Source organism: Muscardinus avellanarius (assembly GCF_963383645.1).
Source record: "Muscardinus avellanarius genome assembly, chromosome: 2".
NCBI lineage: Eukaryota > Metazoa > Chordata > Mammalia > Rodentia > Gliridae > Muscardinus > Muscardinus avellanarius.
The window spans coordinates 16506511-16523778 of NC_137787.1; the positions used below are offsets into that span (position 1 = coordinate 16506511).

General features: G+C 43.5%; 1 pseudogene across 1 annotated transcript; it reads left to right on the forward strand.

Annotated features, from left to right (window-relative positions):
• The first annotated feature begins 3713 nt into the window (after nucleotides 1–3713).
• On the forward strand, nucleotides 3714–4519 carry LOC308258626 (E3 ubiquitin-protein ligase RNF13-like; annotated as a pseudogene). Its single transcript has one exon. The product of its transcript is annotated as an E3 ubiquitin-protein ligase RNF13-like (transcript).
• Nucleotides 4520–17268: the final 12749 nt, after the last annotated feature.

Genomic DNA, 17268 nt, shown 5'->3' on the forward strand with positions numbered 1-17268 from the left:
ACCAAGGAGGTAAAAGATCTCTACAAAGAAAATTATAGAACACTGGAAAAAGAAATTGAAGAAGATCTTAGAAGATGTAAAGACCTTCCATGTTCATGGATTGGCAGAATAAATATCATTAAAATGGCCATCCTCCCAAAAGTGATCTACAGATTTCATGCAATGCCCATTAAACTACCAAGATCATTCCTCACAGACATAGAAAAATCAGTCCTTAAATTTATCTGGAATAACAAAAAGCCCAGAATAGCCAAGGTAGTTCTCAGCAACAAAAACCACGCAGGAGGAATCACAATACCTGACTTTAAACTATACTACAAAGCCAATGTAATAAAAACAGCATGGTACTGGCAAAAGAACAGATATATAGACCAATGGAGCAGAATAGAAGACCCAGGAACAAGTCCACACACTTTCAGCCAATTGATTTTTGACAAAGAGGCCAAAAACATACACTGGAAAAAAGATAGCCTCTTCAACAAATGGTGTTGGCAAAACTGGTTAACCATATGCAGAAAATTGGATGTTAATCCCACTTTTTCACCCTGTACAAAAGTCAACTTGCGATGGATCAAAGACTTGGAAATTAAACCAGAGACTTTGAAGCTCCTTGAAGAGGGCATAGGTCCAACACTATGACACATAGGCACAGACAAACATTTCCTCAACAAGACCCCAAAGGCACAACAAATTAAAAGGAGAATCAATACATGGGATTGCATGAAACTGAAGAGCTTCTGTTCAGCAAAGGAAACTATCAAGAATCTCAATCGAGAGCCAACAGAATGGGAGAAGATTTTTGCCACCTACACCACTGATAGAGGACTAATATCTAGAATATACAGAGAACTCAAGAAACTCAACACTAAGAAAACAAAGCATCCAATAACAAAATGGGCAAATGAACTAAATAGACACTTCACAAAAGAAGAAATTCAAATGGCCAATAAATGCATGAAAAAATGCTCAACATCACTGGCAATCAGAGAGATGCAAATCAAAACTACCCTGAGATTTCACCTAACTCCAACTAGAATGGCCATCATTCAAAACACAAACAACAACAGATGCTGGCGAGGATGTGGAGAAGTGGGAACTCTAAGGCATTGTTGGTGGGATTGCAAATTAGTGTAACCACTTTGGAAAACAGTATGGAGAATCCTCAGAAGAATGGGAACAAATCTACCATTTGATCCAGCAATACCACTGTTGGGTATCTACCCAAAAGAAAAGAAACCAAACTACCAAACTAATGCATGTGTATCTATGTTCATAGCTGCACAATTCACCATAGCCAAACTATGGAACCAGCCAAGATGTCCATCAACAGATGAATGGATTACAAAACTATGGGATAGGTACACAATGGAATTTTACTCAGCCATCAAAAAAAACTCAATTACATCATTTTCAGGGAAATGGATGGAACTGGAGGACATTATGCTAAGTGAGATTAGTCAGGCACAAAAAATAAGAAATCAGATGCTTTCCCTAATATGTGAGAGTTAGGGAGAAAAGAGGAGCAAACAAGACAACCTAAAGGAGAAGAAATGAGGGGGGAAGAGGAAAATCTCTAAAGCTCATAATGTACTTAAACATATCGAAGTCAATCACTAAGCCAAGCAAGGGAGGGAGGGACGGGGAGGGAATGGGGTGGGATTTGGGTAGGGGTTAAATCAGCGATGAGTACATGTTTGTACATACAAGTTTTTTACCCCAATAAGTTGTATGAATATAATGCACCAATAAAAAAAATTAAAAATAAAATTAAAAATAAAATTAAAAAAAACAAATTAACCCTTTTCCTTAAACTCTGTAAATATGCCAAAATGATTTTGGTGTTTTCTTCATGTCAGATAGTTTAGCCTTTTGTATTTAAGCTTCTTTATATCCAGAATTGATTTTTATAAAAAAAAAAAAAAGAGAGAGAAAGAAATGCACTAGCTCTGGGAGAGACCTTTGCAAGGGTTGGCTGCTGGGCACCTGCACCCAGGTGGCAGTGAGTGGCAGACGGGGGAGGGGCTGCTCTCGCACACCAGCATGGCCGGGGGAGGGGCTGCTCTCGCACACCAGCATGGCCAGGGCAGGGCCGGGACCTCCGGAGGGGCCAGGTCAGAGCAGCGGCCAGGCTCATTCTCCGTCCTTCTCAGGCAGTGGGCCTTGAGAGGCAGAGATGAGGGACACAGGTAACTGCCGAGGAGGGTGTGGCTTGGGGGCCTATACTGAGGCGCCCGAGTCAGGGACTCCTAGCAATTACTGTGCTGCAATGGAATTCAAGTTCTTGCAGGAGCCAGTGCTGCACTTATGCACAGAGCTTTTGTGTGTAAAAGCATCAAGTCATAGCTCGTTCATCTCCTGGGTTAGGAAAGACTGGGAAACCTCAGGAGGCCGGGGGCAGGGAGAGGGTGTTTGAACACTCACCTTCCCATATCAGGCATGTCTTGTCTTCCAGAGTTTTGTTTAGAGGAAGGGAAAAGCTCAGAGAAGAGGGTGTGTTGGTTGATTGCAGGATTGCTCTTAGGTCTTAGAATAAAGTGGGCAGGTGAAGAGAAAGAGAAGGGGACATAAAAGCGCAGATTCTTCCCGTTCATAACATCTGGCTATGGAAATAGCTGTCTTAATCAAGAAGAGGCAGCTGGTGGTGGCCTAAAGGACATTGTCTCCCTTGCTAGAATAAAGAGTGCCTTAGTCAGTTTGGGGTGCTCTGCCAAATTACCATAGGCTGAACAGAAATGTACTTTTCACGGGTCTGTGGGCTGGAAGTCTGAGATCAGATGCTGTTGTAGTTAAATATAAACTGTCCCCTACAGAGCTCATTTATAAATATTCAAGGTTGATATAATTGAGTCAAGAGGGTTGTAATCCCACAAGTGGATGGATCCATTGTAATGGGTTTACCTGGGTGGTGCCTGCAGGCTGGTAGGGTGTGGCTGGAGGTAGGTCCCTGGGGCTGTGGCCTTGGGGCTTATATAAATGGTTCCTTCTCCCCAGCTCTCTCTCTGGCCTCCGGCCTCCATGACGGGAAGAGTGCAGCTCCTGTGCTCTCCCTCTCTCCACCTCCCGTCGTCGCCATGCCCTGGGATCTGTGGTCCCTGGCCTCACATGGACCAAAACCATAAAACAATACATCTTCTGTTTTCTAAGCTATATGATCCATCTTCAGTTTATAGCTGTAAGAATAATGTCGGCTTCTTCTTGTATTCTCACCCACAACAAGAAGCTCTCACTTTCTGATACGGACACTAATCCCACTTGCTGAGGGCTCCATCCTCTTCTCCCGATGACCTGGCAAAAGCCATATCTCCAAATACCGTAGATAGGGGATTAGTTGTCAGCATGAATTTGCAGGGGCGGGGGGTGTCCTGCAGTCCTCACAGGGAAGATGCCTGCTCGCTTAAGAACTTGGCTTGCAGGGACACCTTGTCTTGCTTCTTTGTTCCTCTGAAATTCTCCTGCTTGGAAGAGAGAGGGTGAGGGTAGCTGGGAGGAAGCAAACTCCACCTACAGAATGAATGGGTAGAAGTTGGGACTGTCGGGTCTCTGTGCAACCTGGAGCGAGGTGCTGACCGCTTACGATGCTGAAGCTTTGCAGCTGCTTACTTCACATAAGGTCGATGTGGTCTCTAGAGGCCACGGTGCTAGCAGTTCTGGTGTGGAATGGACCAGTAAGATGCTGTGGCCAGCCACTGCCAACGGCATGCCTCAGGGGCCACATGACCTCAGTTCCAGAACTTAGTCTTCCTCTAGAATGCTATCTAATCCTCTTCCTCAGCATAGCGGGCATCTGTCTTGATAGTCATTTTCACGATCACCAAATTTGTTCAAGACAGACAAAGAGCTAGAAAAAACAGACTTCATAAAGCTCCCTGTCCATAAATTCAAGAAAGGCGATGAGTATGATGTGTGTGCTATTCGTTTGGATGAATATGAAGATGGAGACAAACTCAGAATTCTTCCCTGTTCCCGTGCTTATCATTGGAAATGTGTAGACCCTTGGCTAACCAAAATTAAAAAAAAAAAAAACTGTCCAGTCTGCAAGCAGAATGTTGTTCCTTCTCAAGGCAATTCAGACTGTGACACGGACAGTGGTCAAGAAGAAAACGAATGATCAGAACACACCCCTTTACTCAGACCCTTGGCCTCCCAGACATTTAGGGCTTTGTTGGTCCCACTCACACCAGAACACAACGGAATCTTCAGACTCCCAGGAGGATGACAAGAAAGATACCCACAGCAGAGATGCAGACAGTGCCGCCAATGAACAGTGTCGTAGTTCAGTGGCAGCCTGGCGGTGAACGGGATTACAACATAGCAAATACTGTTGGACTTCGGAGGGTGACGGATTTGTTACTTCTCTTTCAAATGTTTATTCAGGTATATAATTTGATTTTTTTTTTTTTTGCTTCCTTGAGAGGATTTTGTAGAATTATCTTACTTTTTTTAGAACTTAGTTTAGTCAGATTACTGATACAGGCTTTTTGATCGGGTAATTATTTGTAGGAGTGTACTTCTTTTCACTAATAACTAATAACTGGTGCTGTGACTCAGGCATCAAGCTACGTCTTTGAAGATGACATGTAGCCAAAGCAATTTTTTAAGTCCTCAATATGGCTTGCAATTAAGACCTGGATCACAGCATGCAAATATTGTGTTTTACACATGAAGTCAGTGCTGCCCCATCTAGCATGAGCTGAACTGATTCTCACCTCCATAATGTTGAGTTGGAAAACATCTGTCCTGGTATTTCCCAAAATCACCATCACTAGTGAGAGGCAGCAAGGTAATTAAGCATTTCTTCTGTCCGCACCACCAAGAAACTCAAAGCTATCTTTTTCTATCCTGTCCCCAACTAGTAGTATCTGAAAAGAAAGTCTGTAACTAGTAAAGATTTTAAGGTCTTTTTTTTAAAGGTTTTTAACACTATAGGGTTATATATGAATTTAATTCAAAACTTAAAGTTGAATATCTCTGGACTTTCCTTACTGGATATTTCAGTATTTTAAGGATTCTGTGTTGTGATCAAAGCAAAAGGAAAACGCAGCACAGAAATACCAATCATCGCCTGTGCCATTGAAATTATATCCAAGAAATCACTGCCAATTTCAATGTTGTGAGGTTTTATGACCCAGATTTTCTTCTAAAAGTTTATAGTATTAAGATTTATATTTAGGTCTTTTATCTGAGTTAATATTTGTATATGTGTTAGGTAAGGGTCCAATTTTATTCTTTTTCATGTAATTATTATTTTTCAACAATATTTAGTTAAAAGATTAGTATTTCCTCCACCAAATGTTCATGGAAACCTTGTCAAAAATAACTTGACAATATATGGAAGAATTTATCTCTAGGCTTTTATTTAACTCTAATGGTTTGTATATCTGCCTTTAGAACAGTACTACACTGTTTCAATTATTGTAGTTTTATATGGTTTGAAATCAGAAAATAAATATCTTCTAGCTTTGTTCTTCTTTGAGATTGTTTTGGGTATCTAGAGTCCATATTCCATATCAGGATAGATTTTTTCTGAAAAATAAATAAATAAATGTAAAAAAAAAAAAGAAATACCAATCGTCAGCAACTGTCAATACTCAGATCACACGTCTCTTCCTGAAGAGCATCTTAATGCTAATCAGCCCTGCTAAACTATGCGTAGAGAAAATTGTATTGAATTTGAAAATAAGTGCATATGTTTAACAGAACTAATGTATTGAAACAATGTATTATAAAAAGGTAAATTATAGCCGGGCGTGGTGGCTCACGCTTGTAATCCCTGCACCTGGGAGGCTGAGACAGGAGGATCGCGCAGGTTCAGAGCCAGCCTCAGCTACTTAGTGAGGCTCTCAGCAACTTAGTGAAACCCTGTTTCCAAATAAAATATAAAATAAGTCTGGGAATATAGCCTGGAAGTAGAAAAGCCCCTAGGTTCCACCCCCAGTACCACCAAAAATAATAGTAATAATAATAATAATAATAATAATAAATAGGTAAATTATATCATACATCCTTCTAACTATGTAGAAAATACAGACTTATGTATAATCAAATGCTAAGAATTTTTATATGACCTTGTATGAAGGGAATTTGAATGTTAATAAAGTTTCCACTTTAAAAAAAAAAGTGAAGTGCCTTATTCAAGGTCCTTACTTAAGAAGTACCTTACTTACCAAGGAGTCTGACTGACTCCAAAGTAATGCTTCTAGAAAGTTCTAAAACCACCATTATTCCTGGGCCCAGCAAAATAACTAAATCAGTTCCAACCACAGGCAGGCATCAACCTCACGGCATCCCTGGAAGCATCATGAGAAAGAAGCAAACAGCAAAGTCCCAATTTTTTGTTGAAATGCAGTTGAAATGGCTCATTGTTTTCTTAATCCCGGTCCCTTATGAGCCAACAAGTCATCGGCACAACTAAAAGCAAATCCCGCAGAGCGTCTGTGATAATGGACGCAGGGAAGCAGGCAGACAGGAGTCAGTGGCCAGCCTCGCTGCCTTCATTGTCCATGATGGTACTGAGTTCAGGTGAGGACATCTCCTGCCTCAGGATTCGGCATTTGTTTTTTTTCTTCTTCTGCTCTGCACTACCTCTGATATTTCCCTGGTATTTTAACATTTGCCTTTTAGGTGGATTAAACATTTTACTTCAAAGAGTCAACATCAGCCAGGTGTGGTGGTGCATGCTTGTAATCCCGGTACTTGGGAGGCTGAGACCAGGAGGATCACAGGTTCATAGATAGCCTCAGCAACTTAGCGAGACCCTATTTCTTTTTTTTTTCTTTCTTTTTTTTTTTTTTTTTTTTGGTGGTGGTACTGGGGATGGAACCCTTTTACCTCCAGGCTACACTCCCAGACCTATTATATATATATTTTTTTTTTGGGGGGGGGAAGGGTCTCTTAAGCCAGCACGGCTGGCTTCGAACCTGCGTGATACTCCTATCTCCGCCTCCGAAGCTCGGGATTACAAGTGTGCGCCACTATCCCTGGCACGAGACCCTATTTCAAAATTAAAAAACAATCATGGTGGTGCACACTTGTAATCCCAGCATTTGGGAGGCTGAGAGAAGAGGATCATGGTTTGAGGACAGCCTCAGCTACTTAGTGAGGTCCTTTTCAACTCAGTGAGACCCTGTTTCAAAATAAAGAATAAAAAATAGGGCTGGGGGTGTAGATCAGAGGTAGGATACCCCTGGGTTCCATCCCCAGTACGGAAAAAAAAAATTTTTTTTCAAAAAAATTTTAAAAACAAAATAGGGCTAGGAGTGTAGCTCAGGGATAAATGCCCTTGGGTTCAAATCCCTAATACAAAAAAAAAAAAAAAAAAGAACTTTTTATTCATTCAGGAGCAAAGAACAGTGAACAGTGTTAAGTATATAAAAGAATAAAGACAAAGAAAGAAAGAAAATCAGTAATTACAGAAACAGGACCCTTCTGCATGGCTTCACCAAGGAGTTTATCTTATTCTTTAATTTGATCATAAAAACAAATTCAACAAATCAAAAGATGGTTCCTAAATCCATCTTTTATCCAGGTACTGACTGTGTTATGCATCAGAGAATAAACTACAAACAAAACTTATGCCTAAGAAGAAGTTCTCACTCCCCACCCTCAAGAGTCCTCACAGTTTTGCAGAGGAAATGAGCATCAGAATGAAGGTGTGCGAGCGTGCGGCACACGCCTGTAATCCCAGTACCTAGGGGAGCTGAGGCAGGAGGATCGCAGGTTCAAGGCCAGCCTCACCTGGTAGTGAGACCCTGTTTCAAAAAATAAAAAGAGAAGAAGGGCTGGCAGTGTAGCTCAATGGTAGAATACCCCTATCATTTGACTGAACAAAAATCCCCACTACCACACGCACACAAGAATAGAAGTGTCCACCTGGTGATAGAAGGATGCAGACATGGGAGAAGACATTCCCTTTTGCCTGGGTTCGATCAGGAAAATATGTTGTGAAATAAAGGCTCCTACCTGTGTGGGTGCTCCTGCCAGGAGCTGGCTAACAGAAGTGGGGTGTTCTCTGGGGAGGAAAGTCTATAGAAATGGAGGCACACATGCAGGGCAGGGCACAACTCTGTGTATGACCATGCCTAGGACGATACTGGCAGGAAATAGCACCATGGTTGACTCTGGGCCTGAGATTAGAGGTGGACCAGTTTCATATCCATCATTTCTCATTTCTTCCAAAATTTATTTATTTTTAATATTTATTTATTTATTTATTTGGTGGTACTGGGGTTCCTGGAAGCCCTTCTACCTCCGAGCTACACTCCCAGACCTATTTTATATATTTTTATTAGGAAACAGGGTCTCTTAAGCCAGCCAGGCTGGCTCCGAACCAGCGCGATCCTCCTGTCTCCGCCTCCCAAGCGTGGGGATTACAAGCGTGCGCCACCACGCCCGGCTTCTTCCAAAATTTAAACAGATAACTGATTTTTTTATGGTACTGAGGACTGAACCCAGGGATGTTGGATGTTCTACCTCTGAGCTATATCCTAGCCCTATTTTATTTTTTACTTTGAAACAGGGTCTCACTAAGTTGCCAACGCTGTCCTCAAACCTGTGATCCTCCCAAGTACTGGAATTACAGGCGTGCGGCACCAGGCCCAGCTGATATTTATTTATTTATTTATTTATTTATTTATTTATTTATTTATTTAGTGTGTGCATGTGGTACTAGGGATGGAACCCGGAGACCTTCCACTTCCAGGATACACTCTTGGACCTACTTTATATTTTATTTGGAAACGGGGTCTCACTAAGTAGCTGAGGCTGGCTTCAAAACTGTGATCCTCCTACCTTAGCTTCCCAAATGCTGGGATTATAAACTTGTTCCAACATGCACAGTTGATACTTTTTTTTCCTATTTTTTATTTTTTATTTATTTAGTTTTATGATTGAATTTTATTGGTGCACTATCGTCTCACATCATAATGTGGGTCAGGTTGACAAGGGCATATATATATATATATATATATATATATATATATATATATATATATATATATATATATATATGCAGTACTTGGTGACCCCCCCAGCTTCCTTTTTTCCCTCCCTCCCAATACTGAGTGTCCACGTTAACAATGCTATATTCACATGTATACACGTATTTGAATATAGCTTTTTCATTGATTAACCTCAGCCTTCTTTCTCCTCTACCCTTCCTTTCTGGGTTCGCTGAGGTTTCCCCTCCATTATCTGGAGTCCCTCTGGTGTCCCCAATGCTCCCTAGTTTGGGCATAATAGAGAAAACATATATGTCCCTTCTCTTCCTCTGCTTGGCTGATCTCACTTAACATAATGTTCTCCAGGCCTTTTTATCTTCTTACAAATGACATGATTTTGTTCTTCTTTATTGCTGAGTAGAATTCCATTGTGTGTTTGCCCGTAATTTTTTCATCTGTTGATGGAGACCTAGTTTGGTTCCATATTCTGTCTATTGCAAATTATGCTGCTATGAACATGGGTATGCATATGTTTTAATAAGGGAAAGAGATGCCCTTTTGTTTTTGTTGAGTTTTGTTTTGGGTGGGTTTTGTTGAGTAGGTGACCTGGGGATGTGGCTGAGAATGGAGAGGTCAGGCATGGTGACACATGCCTGTAATCCCAGTGTTTGAAGACAGAAGGCCAGATTCAGCAATTTAGCAAGGCCCTCTGCAGCAATGACTCTGGAGAGGAGGCTGTGGTCACAGTAGCCCAGAGCCGCCTGGGGGGGAAGAGACGAAGCCCTGGTCCAGACACTCAGAAACACCCTGGCCCAGGCTCTGAGAGCAGAGTGGCCATCCCCAAACAGGACCCTGAGTTTGCTGATTCCTGTGAACTGGGACCCAGTGGGAACAGACAGGGGCTTTTTCTTTTCTTTCTATTCATTCATTCATTCATTCATTCATTTGTACTGGGGATTGAACCCAAGGGCCTTCTACCTCTGAACTATACCCCCAACCCATTTTATTTTGAAACAGGGCCTCACTACGTTGCAGAGGACCTTGCTAAATTGCTGGATCTGGCCTTCTGTCTTCAAGTACTGGGATTACAGGCATGTGCCACCATGCCCAGCGGCAAGGGCTTTTCTGAGCTCCCCTGTTAGAAACAGATTTTAGGGGAGTATTAAGTAAAGACTCAAGAACTCAAAAGGAACATGGTGAGGTTTTTTTTCCTTTATGCAGAAAGGTGTGCACACATCATAAATTGGGGCGAGCATGCTACCCAGGCAGTCCAGGCCTCCTTTTATCCTCCTAACGAGTAGTCCACGGTGCCATCCCCCATTGGCTGGGGTGAGACCTCACAATTTAATCCAGTTGGCTAGTTAACCACTGGGAAATTTTTTTCTTTAAAACAAAAGATAAATAGGAAACCTATGCTTCCAATAGCAGAACTATAGACCCATGTGCCAACACATTACAAAATGGATTCCTAAGCCACTGTTACAAATTGGATGCTGGTCAGTTTTTATATGGCCTTATAACTTCAACAGAAAAGATTGTTTTAGCTGGGTGTGGTGGCACACACTTGTAATTCCAGTACTTGGGAGTCCGAGACAGAAGGATTGCACAAGGCCAGCCTCAGCTACTGAGTGAGGTCCTTTTCAACTCAGTGAGACCCTGTTTCAAAATAAAGAATAAAAAATAGGGCTGGGGGTGTAGCTTGGAGGTGGAATGCCCCTGGGTTCAATCCCCAGTAACACACACACACAGAGATTATTTTTCTTTCTTATACTTTCATCTGCCTAAAACAGATCCTCAAAAAACTCAACTCAACTGTCATGACTCCCCTCCCTGGGAATTTCTCTAACCAGGGAAGATCAACTCATCACAGGATAGGAGCCTGGAGGTTGATCCACACCCAGACTGTCACTATTATGTGTGACCACCCCCAACCACTGCCAGAACCAAGCCCCGATCCCTTCCTGCCATAAAAACCTTCATCATCAGCCCTCCTTCTGGGTCGTCATGTTTTAGAGGCTTCTGTGCATGCATAGGTAGTTAAGTATGGGTTTTCTCCTGTTATCCTGTTCTGTGTCATTTTAATTGATATCCCAGTCAAAGAGCCTAAAGGGTAAGGGAAGGCATTTTTCATTTCCTCGCAGCGGGATTCAGTCTCAGCCATTTCCCCCTGGGGTGGGGGGCTCCTGAGCAAAGGGACAGACAGGAACACACGAGTGTTCAGAGTGGGGAGAAGCTGGGGGGAGGCGTGAGGCCGCGAGGGAGGGGGAAAGTGCCAAGAGGATAGCAGCTGGTGATATTTTGGGGTGAAGAGAAGTAGATGGAGAGAGGGCAAAGGTTTACGTGAGGCAGCAGAAACTCCACACAGAGCCCTGGAGGAAGCAGGAAGCCATCTGTGTCTGGGGCGAGGCACAGATTTGACCAGAGGAGATGAATATTTCAGGTTAGTGACAGAGACTTTAATTTAAAACTATTTTTACAAGCCGGGTGTGGTGGCACACATCTGTAATCCCAGTACTTGGGAGGCTGAGACTGGAAAATTGCAGGATCAAAGCCAGCCTCAGCTACTCTGTGAGGTCCTTTGCAACTCAGTGAGACCCTGTTTCAAAATAAAGAATAGGGCCGGGCGTGGTGGCGCACGCTTGTAATCCCCGCGCTTGGGAGGCGGAGACAGGAGGATCGCGCAGGTTCAAAGCCAGCCACGTGCGCTGGCTTAGGAGACCCTGTTTCCAAATAAAAATGTAAAAATAGGTCTGGGAGTGTAGCCCGGAGGTAGAAGGGCTTCCAGGAACCCCAGTACCACCAAAAAAATAAAGAATAGAAAATAGGGCTGAGGGATGTAGGTCGGAGGTAGAATTCCCCTGGGTTCCATCCCCAGTAGCACACACGCAAAAATGGACTCTGAATTGTTCCTAATGAAAGGATAAACGCAGGCTCCTTTCTTTCTTTGTTTTTTTTTCCTTGAGCTTTCTGGCCTCCTGCCTGCCTTCCACCGCAGGAAGACACAGTAAGAAAGTCTTCAGCAGGGACCAGCGCTCTGCTAAGGGACTTCCCAGAAGAAGGTCCTTTTCTTTATAAATTATCTGGTCTGTGGTATGCCGTCATCGCGGCAGAAAACAGATGAAGACACCAATTCTTCTGAAACTGTGTGTGCACACAAACTCCTAAATATCCTGTTAAGGTGCAGGGTCTGGCTCCATGTGGTCTGGGAGGGGGCAGAGCCTGAGGGTCCGCCCTTGAATCAGCTTCAAGGTGATACAGCTGCTGCTCTAGAAATACTTGGACAGCCAGGCTCCAAACTGCACACAGAGTTAGCATCAATACAGGGACAGGGTCATGTTCATTGCAGGTTTCCATTTGTGCAACCTCAGAGGATTTGCAGGATGACAGTGCACTGTGCATGAAATTCACGAATATGGGCCCACAAGCACAGGAGCTCTGTGCTCTTTAAGCCTGCAGCCTGCATTAACTCACGTCTGTAATATTATCCACCTGGATAGATTTTTTTTTAAAAATTACCAAATTGTAAGTCCTTTCAACTAAAAGAAGAGCATATTTAATTGATCTTCACTGGCAGCAAATATTTCTATGTGGCCATGGCATACTTTCTTATTATAATCATACCCCATCATCTAATCAAAGCCCATTTTTGGATTGTGGCAAAGAGTTGTCCCTTTATATAGTCTAGGAGTCTGTTTTACGGCTGATGCAAATTCAACTTGTCCGCCCCAGATGAGCTTCACATGATACAACAGATGTGATTTGGAAGAGATGAACTGGAAAATATATTTCTCAAAATTGAGTAATGTTTTCTCTTACGTAATTGGAAGAATATAGTCACCCTTGATATCTGTGGGGGTTTGGGCTCAGGACTGCAGATACCAAAAGTCTGTGGATACTCAAGCCCCTTATAAAATGGTGTAATATTTGCATGTAACTTATGCACATTCTTTTGTATACTTTAAATCATCTCTAGTTTATTAATTTTCAGTTTGGTTTGGGTTTTTGGTACTGGGGATTGCGCCAAGGGGCATTTTACTTCCAAACCATGCCCCAGCCATTATTACTATTATTATTATTATTATTATTATTATTATTATTATTATAGTGCTAGAAATTGAACTCAGGGACATTCCACCTTTAGGCTACATCCCCAGCCCTATTTTTTAATCTTTATTTTGAAACGGGGTCTCACTAGGTTGGTGAGAGTCTTGCTAAGTTGCTGAGGCCAGTCTTGAACCTGTGATCCTCCGTCTCAGCCTCCTAAGTACTGGGATTACAGGAGTGCTCCACCACGCTTGGCTCCTAGATTATTTACAATACCTAATATAATGGAAATGGTATACAAATCATTGTTATACTGTATTACTTAGGGAATAAAAACAATACAAAATCTGTATGTCAGTACTTGGGCGGCTGAGACAGAAGGATCCAGGTTCGTGGACAGCCTCGGTTACTTAGTGAGGCTCTCAGCAACTTAGTGCAACCCTGTTTCCAAATGAATTATAAAATAGGGCTGGGGTGTAGCCTGGAGGTAGAAAGCCCCTGGGTTTCACCCTCAGTACCACAAATAAATAAATAAATAAATAAATAAATAAATAAATAAATAAATTTGAGCTGGAGGTGTCGCTCAGAGGTAGACTGGCCCTAGAACCACACAAAAATAATCTGCATGTGTTCAATACAGTTACAACTATTTTTCAAAATATTTTCAAGCCAGGGTTGGTGGAATCTCTGGCTGTAGTACCTACCTGTGGATACACAGAGAAGACCCTATTTCCCCTGAGATGTCACCCTCACAAGACACTATTCAGAAGACTACCACTGTCAGGAAGGGGAATCAATTCACTCCATCCACAAATACATAGAGACGGCCCCCACAGGAGAGCAGCTGCCCTGAGGAGGAGATGTGGCTCGGTGCGGGCCGCTGAATGTGGAATGATTTAGGCAGTGAGATGGGCCCACAGGAAGGACAGTGGGACGCTGGTGGCAAAGGAGTCACTGTGGGTGGACAGGGCAGGCCTCTCGAGACGTGTTGCATAGAAGCAGAGCCCCACATGAGGAGACAGGCCTGCGGGTGTGCAAGAAGGCCCTCTCACAGGCAAAGGGCAAAGCAAAGGCGGGGAAGGGCAGTAGGGTGAGCAGGGAAGCAGGCAGCGCAAGTTGCAAAACCAAGAGCCAGTGAGGGAGGAAGGGCCTTGACCCAGCCTGGGCACTAGCTAGCTCGAGGAACTTGACCAGTATCCCTTCATTTTTTCTGGGTTCCCGTGTCTGCAAAAACAAGGGGTGACCTAGATTAGTGGTTCTCAAACTTGACTGCATGTAGGCAATATCTGGGAAAGTTTCCAAACACTGATAACCTCGTTAGTCTGGGGTACAGCTTCAAACAGGGGGGACTGGTGAGCGTCCCAGGTGATTCTAATGCACGCTGCCCTTGGGGAGCCCTGACCTGGGTTATCTGCGAGTTCTGCCCCTCCCACCACCTGCTGATATAGGCCTGACCCTGGAGAGGGTCAGCGACCTCAAGCAGCCCCGTCTCCCTGCGCCTCTGAATATCCCACTGGTCCCTGTGGGGAGTTGACCTGGATTTATCTATCCCCTTTCATACCATTATCATTCTATGGCGCGGGTAGACTGCTTATTTAACCACGGGGCTGAAACCTCATCTCGGGCTAGCAGTCTTTTTCCCAGCTGGAGGAGGTAATGTGATATTCCCTGCAGGGTTTCTTTCTCTCTCTCAGCCTCTCCAAAGAAAATGTTCTTTTCCATCCCTTTCAACTGGAGCATAAAAAGAGAAGCGTACAGTCATCGGCACTTCTTTTAAAAACGAGGGCAAACAATGAAATAGCTCTCCGCTTAACATCCAGGTAAACTCAAGACAAATTTAGAAACCTGGAACTTGAGTCATCGTTTGATAAACCTGGTGAGAATGTGTTTTCTTCTTCCAATTTCATTTACCCTGTCCTTTTTGAGATTCCCTAAGATCTAATCCCAAAGACAGGTCGTGTTTTCAAAGGCCCTTAGCTCTGTAAATGACCGAGGCCACCAAATTCCAGCTCAAGCAGATTAGCCCGGTTAAGTCCCCGGCATTAGGGTCTAGTCTAACAGCCAGGCCTGCTGAGAAGCCGCCGGCCTTCCTGCCTATAAAGCCGCTATCAACTCCCAATAATAGCAACTTAATCTATGGAAGAAGCAACAGAGGAGATGTGCTAAGTATAGGCCAGGCCCCGGAGCAGAGCATCCTTCAGAATAGAATGCTAACTACACGTTCCGGTAGTCCTGGTAAGCAAGAGAAAAGAAACTCCTGACATTAATTTCAGTTAATATGTTATTCTATCCCAGACAGCCAGACTGTTATCGCCTCGACACATAACGGACACAAAACTTTTGTTTTTTAGTTTTTTAATTTTTGGCGGGTCTGGGAATGGAACCCAGGGGCATTCTACCTCCGAGCTACAATCCCTGCCCTAATTTTTATTCTTTATTTTGAAACAGGGTCTCACTAAGTAGCTGAGGCTGTCTGTGCACCGCGACCCTCCGGTCTCAGCCTCCCAAATGCTGGGATTATAAGCATGTGCCACCACGCCCAACCAAAACTTTTATTAATGAGATATTTTATATCCTCTTTTCCTTAACAATGCTTGGAGATCCCACAAGTATTTTACAGCACTCCTCAACTTGAACAAGATACATTTCGAAGGTTCGAGAGGCCCCAAGCTGCTGCCGCGGGGCCTCAGAGGAGCCGATCTGCTCCTGTGGTGCTGGTGGCAGAGGAAGAAACTGAGGGCCACGGGATAGAGCCCAGGCATATTTCCTTAAAACAGATACAGTGTGATGTTGTGTGGTGAGCAATCCATTTGGGCTGCTATAGCAAAATACCATGAACCAAGAGGCTTAAAAACAACAAAGTTAGAAGTAACATAGTCTAACGACTGTGCCATCCAAGATCGAGGCAGATTCAGGGTTGGTGAGGGCCCCTGCCTGGCTCCAGGATGGCAGGCAGTCCTAGCTGGATCCCCACGTGGGCAGCCAGCTCTCTGGGGAATCCATTTATAAAGGAGCTGACCCCCCTATTCCTGAGGGAAGAGTCCTTACCTCACAAAGGTTCTGCCTCCCCCTTGGGGACTGGATCTTAATGTGTGATTATTTATTTATTTATTTATTTTGGTACTGGGAATTGAACCCAGGGGCCTTCTGCCTCCAAGATACACTCCCAGGCCTATTTGTTTTTTTGTTTTGAAACAGGATCTCTCTAGGTTGCGGAGAGTCTCACTATTTGCTAAGGATGTCCTCAAACCTGCAGTCCTCCTGTTTCAGCCTCCTAAGTACTGGGATTCCAGGCATACGCCATCACTCCCAGAAAATGCGTGGGAAGACACAAACATTTAGACCATGGCCAAGGCTTTGGGTTCAAAGAGATGTCGGTGCACGTTCTGCCTGAGTCAATGTCCTTAGACAAGCCACACCTTTCTGAGCCTCGCTATCCTCCACTGTACAAGGGGGGAGAATTCCTCCTCATCAGATGCTTATTGTACCAGTATTGGGAATGGCATAGGAAGATTTGAGAAAGCTCTGATTATTAATAGATATATTTCAAAAATAATTGTGTAAAATGTCAGACCTGGGGGGAAAGACTTGGTCTTGGCTTCGGTCAGGAAGCAAACAGCTATTGAAACTTAAATTGACTTAGCTAAAAGTAATTAGCAAGGCGATAGGAGAGGGGAGCTCGGACTTCCTCTTTTTTTTTTTTTTTTGGTGGTACTGGGGTTCCTGGAAGCCCTTCTACCTCCGGGCTGCACTCCCAGACCTATTTTATACTTTTTTATTTAGAAACAGGGTCTCTTAAGCCAGCGCGGCTGGCTTCTAACCTGCGCCGATCCTCCTGTCTCCACCTTCCAAGCGCGGGGATTACAAGCATGCGCCACCACGCCCTGCAGGACTTCCTCTTTCTAAAGACAGATCTATATAATAATTGGATAATCTAGCTAGGATGGGAGGAGGGGTTCTACCTTGGAGAAAGGAGAAAAATGGGCATAAAACAGTTCAGCGGGAGAAGTACAGGGGCTGTTTATTACGTCAGAATTACTTGAAACAAGATGGAGGACATCATGTATAAAGTCTGTTCTGTGCTCTGTATTACGGTGATTTTGTTCGAAGCACCCCTGTAACTATCTTCTGTATTTCTATCTTTTTAATAAACTTCTTTAAATCTTCAGCAAGAGTCCGGGCTATTGCATATCTATCCTTAGCTCAGGACAAGAACCCGCGCTTCTTTTTTGTGGTTTTTGTGGGTTTTGGGGGGAAATTATTCCCAGGGGTCTAACAAAGGTCCCTG